Source organism: Salmo trutta, chromosome 4, assembly GCF_901001165.1.
Source record: "Salmo trutta chromosome 4, fSalTru1.1, whole genome shotgun sequence".
Taxonomy (NCBI): Eukaryota; Metazoa; Chordata; class Actinopteri; order Salmoniformes; family Salmonidae; genus Salmo; species Salmo trutta.
In genome coordinates this window covers 14,923,170-14,936,088 of record NC_042960.1, presented here as the reverse complement: position 1 = coordinate 14,936,088, position 12,919 = coordinate 14,923,170, and the positions used below count along the sequence as shown (strand labels likewise).

The window sequence follows — 12,919 nt, the reverse complement described above, 5'->3', positions numbered from 1 at the left end:
CTAAACAAACACCCCTATTACTTAAACACATAGCCCAACAAATCCCAAACCACATAAAACAAACACCCCCTGCCACGTCCTGACCAAACTACAATAACAAATAACCCCTTTACTGGTCAGTACGTGACACTTATTCTGATTTCTGACATACATCATTTCCAATTCTAAACTATACTTATGTGATAGATATTGTACAACTAATGTTATAAAAAGTTTGTATTTAGTGGATATAATGAAAATATGTTATAAACTGTAGTTTATAATCAAAAAGTTAGTCCTGTTGACGTTTCAATTAAAATATGAACACATTTATTGTGATGTTATATGAGTATCTGTCACGGTTGTCGTCGGTGAAGGAGGACCAAAACGCAGCAGGTATGTGTTTTCTCATCTTGATGATTATTTATTTACAAAATGAATAACAAAACACGAAAATGAACGAACAACAAACAGTCTGGTAAAGCATAAGGCTGAACACAGAACAATCACCCACAAATCACAAACACACCCTCATATATGGGACTCTCAATCAAAGGCAGATAGACAACACCTGCCTTCAACTGAGAGTCCCAACCCCAATTAACCAAACATAGAAACAGACATACTAGACTAGACATAGAATAACTGAAAACCAAACAGTGCCCAAAAACCCCGGAATACTTAAACCAAATGCCCCTTCACCAAAACACACCACCCGAACCACATAAAACGAATATCCTCTGCCACGCCCTGACCAAACTACAAAAACAATTAACCTTATACTGGCCAGGACGTGACAGTATCTTAGGAGTGGCTGACATCCACAGACTTTACAATTGGCTGCAAATTGTATTTCTGTAAGCAGGAGGAGGCTGAGCACGTTTCTGGATCTTCTAGACCACTTTCACTGTCAAATGTAGATCTCAAAATCCTTTAAAACTGCAGCTAGATTGTAAACTGCTTGTAAATGCTGACCAAACAAGGTTTATTCAACCAGAAAAATAAATGTACATTTTTTAATAGAATTGAAGCAACTAATATATATGTTTGTTTGAATGTAGTTGTTGTAAATCATTGACAAATTGCATTTTACATTTAAAAAATAATTTAAATAAGTGACACATTTGACCTGACCTGATCAGGAATAACTCAGGGCCATATCCATCCCTAACACGTTCCACAAAACACGGCATGTTCTCTTCAATCGTACTAAAGTGTTGTCATAACCAATGGATTACATTTGCATGTCAGGTGTGGTCCATCAAGTGAGGGGAAGGGCAGCATCAGTTTACAGATGGGAGCACTGAGATGTGTGGGTGAGGATGAGTGGTTCTGTGTTGTAATCCTCAAAAGATTAATGTCACGTCCTGACCAGGGGCCTGTTGCACAAAAGTAGAATTAAGACATCCGGGATAAATGACTCAGCTGAGCTCAATGAAGCCAAAACATGTGCGTCCAGGCTTAATTGGTTGCACAAAGACCAAGCCAGGATGAGCAGACACGGATTCATTAAGCCAGGTGAAACCAATCCTGGATAGGTGCGCGCTCACGGCTCACTCAAATAGACCCCGCCACAGATCACAGATTAACTGATTTACCATGGCAACTAGAGCCGCGTACTTTTCCCCGTCGGAAGCACAAATCCTCATGGAGGCATACGAGGAGGTAAAAGATATAATTAAGAAGAAAGGCAACACCGCCACAGTGATAAAGCAAAGAGAAAAAGCGTGGCAAAGTATTGCAGACCGCCTGAATGCGTAAGTAGTGCACAATTACACAGTCACCGCTCCGCTGAAACATCACAATTACAATTCAAATATTTAATTCACATCTCCAAAAATGCAGTTGTACTGTAATTATGAAACGGTTAAATTTTTAATTGAAATGCACTGCAGATATGAGTGAAATTGTGTAAAGTAACTCCATCACACTGTATAAAGCTATGATAGATTTTTTGATATTTTTACTGAAAACAAGACAAAAATACCAAGTAATTTTTTGCAGTGTGACTCCATTAAATGTGTGTGTGTGTGTGTGTAGATTAAACATGAACGGGCCAAAACGGACATGGCAGCAGGTCAAAATCAAATACAAGAACATTCTGCAGAATGGTATGGTCCCTGACTAATATTTAACAAAGCACAAGCATATATTGTACCCAGAAGGTGCCTGCTCACACATTGTCTGTACTGTTTTAGCAGTGAAAAAGAATACCCACAGACAAGGCACGGGTGGTGGGTCACCAAAGGCTGACCTTACCCCAGCAGAGGACATGGCCTTGGAGCTAAATAAAGGCAGGCCCGTCTTAGAGGGGATCCCTGGGGGGAAAGAGACGAGCATAGGTTCCTCCCAAGATGCCACCCGCTTCATTCAAGGTATGTCCTTCCATCTCTACATGGGATACAACCACATTCATATTGAATCAATTTGGACTGTCTGACTTTGGTTTACCTATTGCCTTGCAGTGTCTGGCAGCACTGTGTTCCTGTTAGAGCCACCAGCACAAGCACCAGACGATGCTGATCCAGTGAGTACTCCATCAAAGGCATACTGTAGGCCTGGCATGTCTTGTCTACTAGCTTCAATATGAATCTGATTAAATGTGATAGGGTGAAGGCCCCAGTGCAGCAGCAACAGCACATGATGGAGACGATGATGAGGAGGAGACCATCTCTCTGGATTCCAGAAGGCATGAGGTATCATGTTAAGACTGTGAAAGTACTATTTACTCTACAATGGTGAGGAGTCCTCATCAAAATCAAAAAATCTAATTTCTTTTACAGGACCCAGATGCTATACAGTGGGAAAACCAGCCTGGCAACATAGTGCGTATTAATAAAAGGACACCACATCCTGCCAAATTCCAGCTGCGCTAATTGTATTGTGTTCACAGAGCTCACAAGCTATCAGAAAGTTGTATGGCAACCACCTCCGGCGCCAAATAGAACTGGCAGACATAGACATTCAGTACAAGAAGAAAAAGATGGAAAATCTTGCACTGGAGTCCGAAATAAAAAAGAGGACAATTAGGAAACTGGACCTTGAAATAAAAAAACTTGAGAGGGAGGTGAGATATGCCTTCAATGTACACTGTATGCTAACTGTAACACAAATGTATTAATCATTATTTTTCTTTCCTCCCCCAGCTCCAAGAAGATGACACAGCTCAAAATAAAAATTAGGTATATTCTCGTAAAGTCAAGTGAGCCATGACATATGAGCTCTTATTGTGAGCACACAGGACGGTGGCATCTTTCTAAGGTTTTTTTATTTTCCCAGCAATCAGTACAACCAAGTCATCGTTATAAGGCATCGCCCTCTTTTGCCCACCCCCCCAGCACCAGGTGTGGCCACTAGCCTATATGAAGGCCCAAAATTGTGTGTTCCTTTCTGCTCTGACAATGGCATGCCCATTCGTGCGAGATGTGGTGGATGAAGAAGCACTTGTGCTGAGGAGAGCCTTCAGGCGAGAAAGGGTCTTCAGGGACCGGTTGGACCCACTGGCCTTCCCTGATGACCATCTATATGAAAGATACAGGTTTTCTGCAGATGGCATCAGGTATCTATGCAGACTACTGGGTCCCAGGATTAAGCACCGCACTGCACGGAGCCATGCACTGAGTGTGGAGCAAATGGTTTGTGTGGCCTTGCGCTTTTTTGCTAGTGGAGCCTTCCTGTACTCAGTGGGGGATGCAGAACAGCTGAACAAGGCCACAATTTGCCGCACAATAAGGAGTGTGTGTCTGGCTATCAAAGCATTAGCAGATGTCTTCATCTCCTTCCCTGGCCACAGAAGACTCTGTGACATCAAAGAGGAGTTCTATAGGATTGCAGGTAAGAGGATCTACAAATTACAGGACAACTGTTAACACATAGTAGGATACTCATTACTTTGTGTGACAGGTTTCCCCAATGTCATTGGTGCAGTGGACTGCACACACATAAGGATAAAAGCCCCCTCAGGTGCCCATGAGGCCGATTTTGTGAATAGGAAATCCTTTCACAGCATTAATGTTCAGGTGAACATAACTTTTTGATATTGTCCATTGACGAACACTCTGCATTGCCAGTGATGTGCATTGATTGGTGTAATATTCCTCATCTTATGATTTCAGATGGTCTGCAATGCTGACTGTGTGATCAGCAATGTTGTGGCAAAATGGCCTGGCTCAGTCCATGACTCCAGAATCTTTCGGGCCTCTGAAATCTATCAGTGCCTATCACAAGGTAAGCCACACAACCCCTATTTATAACCATCATGGCTGTGTCAAGAATATCACTGTGTTTATGAGGTAGTAATGATGAGATTTTGTGTTGACAGGTGAATTCTCTGGTGTGTTGCTGGGAGACAGGGGGTATGGCTGCCAGCCTTTTCTCCTGACACCTTTCACAGACCCCCAGGAAGCACAGCAGGCCTACAACCATGCCCATGCCAGGACCAGGGCCAGAGTTGAAATGACCTTTGGCCTCCTGAAGGCACGCTTTCACTGCCTTCACAAATAAAGGGTCAGCCCTGTTAGGGCATGTGATATTACTGTGGCTTGTGCTGTCCTCCACAATGTGGCCTGCCTGAGGAAGGAGAGGGCCCCCAGAGTGCCACCAGCCATGGACTGGGACAATCCGGCAATCTTCCCTGATGACGACAGTGGTCGGCTGCTGAGGGACCAATATGTGTTGAATTATTTTAGTTAGTATGTGTGCTTTCAATTTTGGTTAAATATGTCCTGCGGTGGCAGAGGAATTGGGGTAATTGTAATATTTACTGTAAGTTTGTTTTGTTTATTTCACTTTTGTTTATCTACTTCACTTGCTTTGGCACTTCTGTGAGTGTAATGTTTACTGTAAATCTGTATTGTTTATTTCACATTTGTTTATCTACTTTACTTGCTTTGGCAATGTTAACATATGTTCCCCATGCCAATAAACCCTTGATTTTAATTGAGAGAAGTAACAATAACACTGTCATGTTAACTCTTCCGATCAAAACATCATTCAGAATATCAATGTTTACACTTTCCGTTTAAAATAACATACATTGAATTGAAAGGAATTTCAATACAAACATTTCACTCTGTTACAGTGAAAATATCAGACTGAAAAGCTTAACTTGACCTCTGTGATTGGTGTCTCCTCTCTTCCTGGTCGTTTGCGATTGTCTCTCCTTAGAACTGAGCTAGGTACATGTATAGGCTAAATCAAATACCTGCCAACACACCTGTGTGGCATATCACATTGCCAGCCTCTGTAGCTACACCCAAGGACCACATGCCATGCAGATATCCTTCTCAGTGTGACCGGAACCACAACTACCAATGTGATTGAGGATTTATAGGTATTGATACTGTAGGCCTACTTGTTAAACACAGTGCTGGTTGGTGGTACTACATCCTAGCCAAAAATAAATGTTCTTGAAATGCTCAAAGAAATAAGTTATTTATCAAATAGTATACAAGGCTTACTAAAGAGACCAAAATGTGTATGCAAAGGTTAATGTAGTGTCCTGACATTTGCTCAGTCTTTGTTAGCTGTAGCCTCCTCACTTCAATTATAGAAGTACATGTGGCACTCATTGGATTTGATTAATTCTATTAAATACAAGTTAATTGTAACGAGCGTCGTAAGGATTGGACCAAGGTGCAGCGGGAACGTGTATACTCATCTTCTTTATTTAATAAAAAGAAGGAAAAAAACAAACCACGTATACAAAAACAATGACCGACACTAAGAGTCCCAAGTATCAAAACTGTAAAAACAATATGTAGCTTTTCTGCAGAAAGAACCAGCCTCATAAATGTATGACTTTATCCTTTTTCTTCAGTGTGGCCCTAGTACTCTGTCATATAAACAAATACACATTCCATATGAATATAAAAACACAATGTGTAACATTATGTTCCTTTATTGAATAAGGACAAAACAAAGCAGGTAAACCATCAGCTCCTTTCGAAACTGAAGTCACAGTGACTACAAGATGGAAAGCACAGAATCCAAGCATATTATACAAAATGATACATACACATTCAAAGGTCTGTATATAACACACCCTGCATGTCTGCACACTAAAATAAATGCAGGACAAATCCATACACATCAACTGAACAGACAAATGAATGGATGCAGTAGCCTCCCTGCAGCCTTGTATTACACACAGTATACCGCACAAACATCATAAGAGGCCAAATTCGTAAAAAAACGACCCCAAAAAAAAAACCAATTCCTCTGCCACCGCAGGACATATTTAACCAAAATTGAAAGCACACATACTAACTAAAATAATTCAACACATATTGGTCCCTCAGCAGCCGACCACTGTCGTCATCAGGGAAGATTGCCGGATTGTCCCAGTCCATGGCTGGTGGCACTCTGGGGGCCCTCTCCTTCCTCAGGCAGGCCACATTGTGGAGGACAGCACAAGCCACAGTAATATCACATGCCCTAACAGGGCTGACCCTTTATTTGTGAAGGCAGTGAAAGCGTGCCTTCAGGAGGCCAAAGGTCATTTCAACTCTGGCCCTGGTCCTGGCATGGGCATGGTTGTAGGCCTGCTGTGCTTCCTGGGGGTCTGTGAAAGGTGTCAGGAGAAAAGGCTGGCAGCCATACCCCCTGTCTCCCAGCAACACACCAGAGAATTCACCTGTCAACACAAAATCTCATCATTACTACCTCATAAACACAGTGATATTCTTGACACAGCCATGATGGTTATAAATAGGGGTTGTGTGGCTTACCTTGTGATAGGCACTGATAGATTTCAGAGGCCCGAAAGATTCTGGAGTCATGGACTGAGCCAGGCCATTTTGCCACAACATTGCTGATCACACAGTCAGCATTGCAGACCATCTGAAATCATAAGATGAGGAATATTACACCAATCAATGCACATCACTGGCAATGCAGAGTGTTCGTCAATGGACAATATCAAAAAGTTATGTTCACCTGAACATTAATGCTGTGAAAGGATTTCCTATTCACAAAATCGGCCTCATGGGCACCTGAGGGGGCTTTTATCCTTATGTGTGTGCAGTCCACTGCACCAATGACATTGGGGAAACCTGTCACACAAAGTAATGAGTATCCTACTATGTGTTAACAGTTGTCCTGTAATTTGTAGATCCTCTTACCTGCAATCCTATAGAACTCCTCTTTGATGTCACAGAGTCTTCTGTGGCCAGGGAAGGAGATGAAGACATCTGCTAATGCTTTGATAGCCAGACACACACTCCTTATTGTGCGGCAAATTGTGGCCTTGTTCAGCTGTTCTGCATCCCCCACTGAGTACAGGAAGGCTCCACTAGCAAAAAAGCGCAAGGCCACACAAACCATTTGCTCCACACTCAGTGCATGGCTCCGTGCAGTGCGGTGCTTAATCCTGGGACCCAGTAGTCTGCATAGATACCTGATGCCATCTGCAGAAAACCTGTATCTTTCATATAGATGGTCATCAGGGAAGGCCAGTGGGTCCAACCGGTCCCTGAAGACCCTTTCTCGCCTGAAGGCTCTCCTCAGCACAAGTGCTTCTTCATCCACCACATCTCGCACGAATGGGCATGCCATTGTCAGAGCAGAAAGGAACACACAATTTTGGGCCTTCATATAGGCTAGTGGCCACACCTGGTGCTGGGGGGGTGGGCAAAAGAGGGCGATGCCTTATAACGATGACTTGGTTGTACTGATTGCTGGGAAAATAAAAAAAACCTTAGAAAGATGCCACCGTCCTGTGTGCTCACAATAAGAGCTCATATGTCATGGCTCACTTGACTTTACGAGAATATACCTAATTTTTATTTTGAGCTGTGTCATCTTCTTGGAGCTGGGGGAGGAAAGAAAAATAATGATTAATACATTTGTGTTACAGTTAGCATACAGTGTACATTGAAGGCATATCTCACCTCCCTCTCAAGTTTTTTTATTTCAAGGTCCAGTTTCCTAATTGTCCTCTTTTTTATTTCGGACTCCAGTGCAAGATTTTCCATCTTTTTCTTCTTGTACTGAATGTCTATGTCTGCCAGTTCTATTTGGCGCCGGAGGTGGTTGCCATACAACTTTCTGATAGCTTGTGAGCTCTGTGAACACAATACAATTAGCGCAGCTGGAATTTGGCAGGATGTGGTGTCCTTTTATTAATACGCACTATGTTGCCAGGCTGGTTTTCCCACTGTATAGCATCTGGGTCCTGTAAAAGAAATTAGATTTTTTGATTTTGATGAGGACTCCTCACCATTGTAGAGTAAATAGTACTTTCACAGTCTTAACATGATACCTCATGCCTTCTGGAATCCAGAGAGATGGTCTCCTCCTCATCATCGTCTCCATCATGTGCTGTTGCTGCTGCACTGGGGCCTTCACCCTATCACATTTAATCAGATTCATATTGAAGCTAGTAGACAAGACATGCCAGGCCTACAGTATGCCTTTGATGGAGTACTCACTGGATCAGCATCGTCTGGTGCTTGTGCTGGTGGCTCTAACAGGAACACAGTGCTGCCAGACACTGCAAGGCAATAGGTAAACCAAAGTCAGACAGTCCAAATTGATTCAATATGAATGTGGTTGTATCCCATGTAGAGATGGAAGGACATACCTTGAATGAAGCGGGTGGCATCTTGGGAGGAACCTATGCTCGTCTCTTTCCCCCCAGGGATCCCCTCTAAGACGGGCCTGCCTTTATTTAGCTCCAAGGCCATGTCCTCTGCTGGGGTAAGGTCAGCCTTTGGTGACCCACCACCCGTGCCTTGTCTGTGTGTATTCTTTTTCACTGCTAAAACAGTACAGACAATGTGTGAGCAGGCACCTTCTGGGTACAATATATGCTTGTGCTTTGTTAAATATTAGTCAGGGACCATACCATTCTGCAGAATGTTCTTGTATTTGATTTTGACCTGCTGCCATGTCCGTTTTGGCCCGTTCATGTTTAATCTACACACACACACACACATTTAATGGAGTCACACTGCAAAAAATTACTTGGTATTTTTGTCTTGTTTTCAGTAAAAATATCAAAAAATCTATCATAGCTTTATACAGTGTGATGGAGTTACTTTACACAATTTCACTCATATCTGCAGTGCATTTCAATTAAAAATTTAACCGTTTCATAATTACAGTACAACTGCATTTTTGGAGATGTGAATTAAATATTTGAATTGTAATTGTGATGTTTCAGCGGAGCGGTGACTGTGTAATTGTGCACTACTTACGCATTCAGGCGGTCTGCAATACTTTGCCACGCTTTTTCTCTTTGCTTTATCACTGTGGCGGTGTTGCCTTTCTTCTTAATTATATCTTTTACCTCCTCGTATGCCTCCATGAGGATTTGTGCTTCCGACGGGGAAAAGTACGCGGCTCTAGTTGCCATGGTAAATCAGTTAATCTGTGATCTGTGGCGGGGTCTATTTGAGTGAGCCGTGAGCGCGCACCTATCCAGGATTGGTTTCACCTGGCTTAATGAATCCGTGTCTGCTCATCCTGGCTTGGTCTTTGTGCAACCAATTAAGCCTGGACGCACATGTTTTGGCTTCATTGAGCTCAGCTGAGTCATTTATCCCGGATGTCTTAATTCTACTTTTGTGCAACAGGCCCCTGGTCACAAATAGTGTGTGTTTTGATTAGGGTTGCAATATCTAGGTAACTTTACCGAAAATGTTGTCCAGAAATCCTGGTCGGAAGATTCCCATAATCAGGAGGAAATTACCAGGAAATCCAGAATTTTGCAACCCTAGGTTTGATTAATTCCCTCTTATCTGGGAAGATTACTTATCAATCTTCTTGCTAGTGCTTCACATTGCATCTTTTTGTTTGTATTTAATAGTGAGATTAGACGATAAGACCAAAATAATTTCAAGGTTTAAACAAATGTATTTGAAATGCTTTTGTACTTTTTATCCTTAATATTCAATAAAATCGTATGTTGAACTACTCATGTATTTTGGCAAACGTGCAGTCAGAAAACGTGTAAAAATTATTAGTGGTCTTTGCATATACATTTGGGTCTCTTAGATGGGTTTGGGTCCAGTCCGAGTAAATAGGTTATTTGCATGTCAGGTCAAGGGAAATATGATATACCAAATGAGTGCAGGCAGGCAGGGGCACAGTCACTCCTATTGTCTGTGCTCTAGTCTCTGTCCAAAATGGCACCCTATACCATACATAGGTCATCCTATAGAAGTGGTGCAAATTGGGGGTTGAAAAAACATACAAACTTGTGTCCTGTTTTTCCCAACTTTCAGCACATATGTCTTCCAACATAATGTCAGTGGGACATAATATATACTCTGCTTCAATATTTTATTTGTATTGCATGTTTCAATATATTTACTTGAATTCCTTACTAACCCACTAAATGTATCCAGTGGCGACCTGGCTTTCAGGGCAGGTGGGGCAAGTTGGGAACTGACGTCATCATGATTCAACCTTGTTTTTCTCAGTTTGCAATTGTCTTCAAAATACCATAAATCCAGAGAATGCCAGACTATGATGACACAGCTGATTTCCATTGCAACATCATGGCCACCTCATTACCTGTAATGGGCGTCGTAAGGATTAGACCAAGGTGCAGCGGGAACGTGTATACTCATCTTCTTTATTAAATCAAAAGAAGGAAAAACAAACCACGTATACAAAACAATGACCGATACTAAACAGTCCTGTCAGGTGCACAAAACAGGAAACAACTACCCACAAATCCCATTACAAAAACACCCCTATACATAGGACCTTCAATCAGAGGCAACAAGGAACAGCTGCCTCCAATTGAAGGTCAATCAACAAACCCTAAACATAGAACTAGAAAACTAGACTGAACATAGAAAAACACTAACCTAGAACATAGACCAAAAACCCCGGAACACTCTAAACAAACACCCCTCTTACATAATACCATAGCCCAACAAACCCCGAACCACATAAAACAAACACCCCCTCTTCAGTACGAACGGCTTTAACGCAACTCCAAATGCCAGGCCAACAGCTCAGAACCGTGGAAGACCGAACAGCTAAAAGATAATCTTTGAATCCTTTCTCATGGAGCTTTTTGAAGGTGAGTTAGTGAAATAATATATTAGATTTGGGTGCGTTAGGTATTTTTTCTTGGAATTGTTTGGATATTACAATTTGATATTGTTCTAATATTAAACAGACGTTATATGTGGGTTTTTTTTTTACAGATATTCTAAAACGGGTGGACAACGAATTTTCAGGTATGTATTTAGGCCAAAGGTATGTATTTTATAAGTTAAAATGTATATATTTCGTATAAATATATGTTAATATTATCTAACGTCTGTAGGATATCCAACATTTACCCAGCTGCTACCAGGAATAATTGATTTGGAGCAACCGTCATTAGCTGAGAAATCCGAGGTTCAAACCGAGACAGCACCCGGTCCTTTACGAAGCCCTTCACCATCACACTATTGACGTAAGTCCCCCCAAAAAATCCATAAGAATATTTAGACATTAAAAACAAAAAGTGTGCACCCTATTTTAAAAGCTATTTTTGTGTTTATAGCTGACAGTCCCCCAAGAAGGATCCCTGCTGCATTATGGACTCTGAACGACTACGGAGGAGCTGATGAAACAGACAATATTCTACCGTTTTGTACGAACGTTTTTACAAACACACCAAGAACCGAGGTTATAACCATTACATCAACACCCCCGGGAACCTCAAGCCAATCGCGCCATATTCTCGACCCCAAGACGCAACGCACAGCGGCCAGCCATCTTGAATCAGCTATTTCTGAGATAGAAACAATATTCCGTCAAGATATTCTAAAACTGGAGGACAACGATCTTTACGATATGTCTTTATGTCAATTGTATGTATTTTTTATGATAAAATGTATATATTATGTATAAATATATTGTAATATTATTGTAGAAAAGGACCCTCTAGTTGGTGGAAGAATCCTTGACTTCATGGCCATTTACACAGGTGGACCAGGGGAGCTTTAATTAGGTTGGGGGGAAATGTCCGACAGATCTCAACCCCATAAAATGAGGAAATCGCCAGCGCTCGATCTCGCTGTCATGAAATTACATGTACACATGAAGCCACTTGAAAGGGTGAAATATGAAACGTCATTGTCTGCTGAACTGATCGATTCTGATATCAACCTAATGGGGATTATAGATTGAATAAGCGATCACTGTATGTATTATTCTTCTCATGATTACGATAAATAGTTACGAGCATAAATGACTCAAGGATGTTTCCTATTGACTTCATAATGAACGGGATTGTTGAATTCCCGAATTATGGTAATAATGAAAGATTGTTATGATTTGATCTTTATGATTATGAATTTGCTTGGATACATGTTTTGAATTTGATTGGGATACCTGTTATTCTGTTTCTTTTGTTATGCAGCACAGACTACTCAGTAAATATAGCACGTTATGGTTAAAGGAATTCCTGCCTCAGTCTCATCCATTCCTCTGGAACCTGTTCACCTTCACTGTCAGTCATACTACCTGTCCAGCTACCAACACAGATTCCACTAGTCTTTCAATTATTTAAAACATCTACAGGATACTCAGCTGAGACCGGAAATAATTGATTTGGGGGCATCCAACATTAACGGTTATAACTATTGAAGATGCAAAAAAGGGTTTTAAGAAATACATTTGTTTGACAGATTTGTATTATATAAAAAAATAAATAATAATATTATCAGAATCTTTAGTATTATTATGTTACATGCGAGACATACCCAGAACCAGGCAGTGATGAAAACATTTTAAAGGAGCTCTAATTCAAACATGCAAAGATATATATTTGATACAATTACCCCCGTTGAAACTGTTGTTACAATATTACTTCCTTCATTAACATGCAAATCAATTTATAACATTTTTGACATGCGTTTTTCTGGATATTTTTGTTGTTATTCTGTCTCTCGCTGTTCAAATAAACCTACCATTAAAATTATAGACTGATCCT

General features: G+C 41.2%; 1 long non-coding RNA gene across 1 annotated transcript; it reads left to right on the top strand.

The window, feature by feature from the left end:
* The first annotated feature begins 10,910 nt into the window (after nucleotides 1-10,910).
* Nucleotides 10,911-11,753, top strand: LOC115191506 (uncharacterized). The gene is made up of 3 exons (XR_003877709.1): nucleotides 10,911-11,014; nucleotides 11,142-11,174; nucleotides 11,264-11,753. It is a non-coding gene; the product is annotated as an uncharacterized LOC115191506 (long non-coding RNA).
* The last annotated feature ends 1,166 nt before the right edge of the window (nucleotides 11,754-12,919 follow it).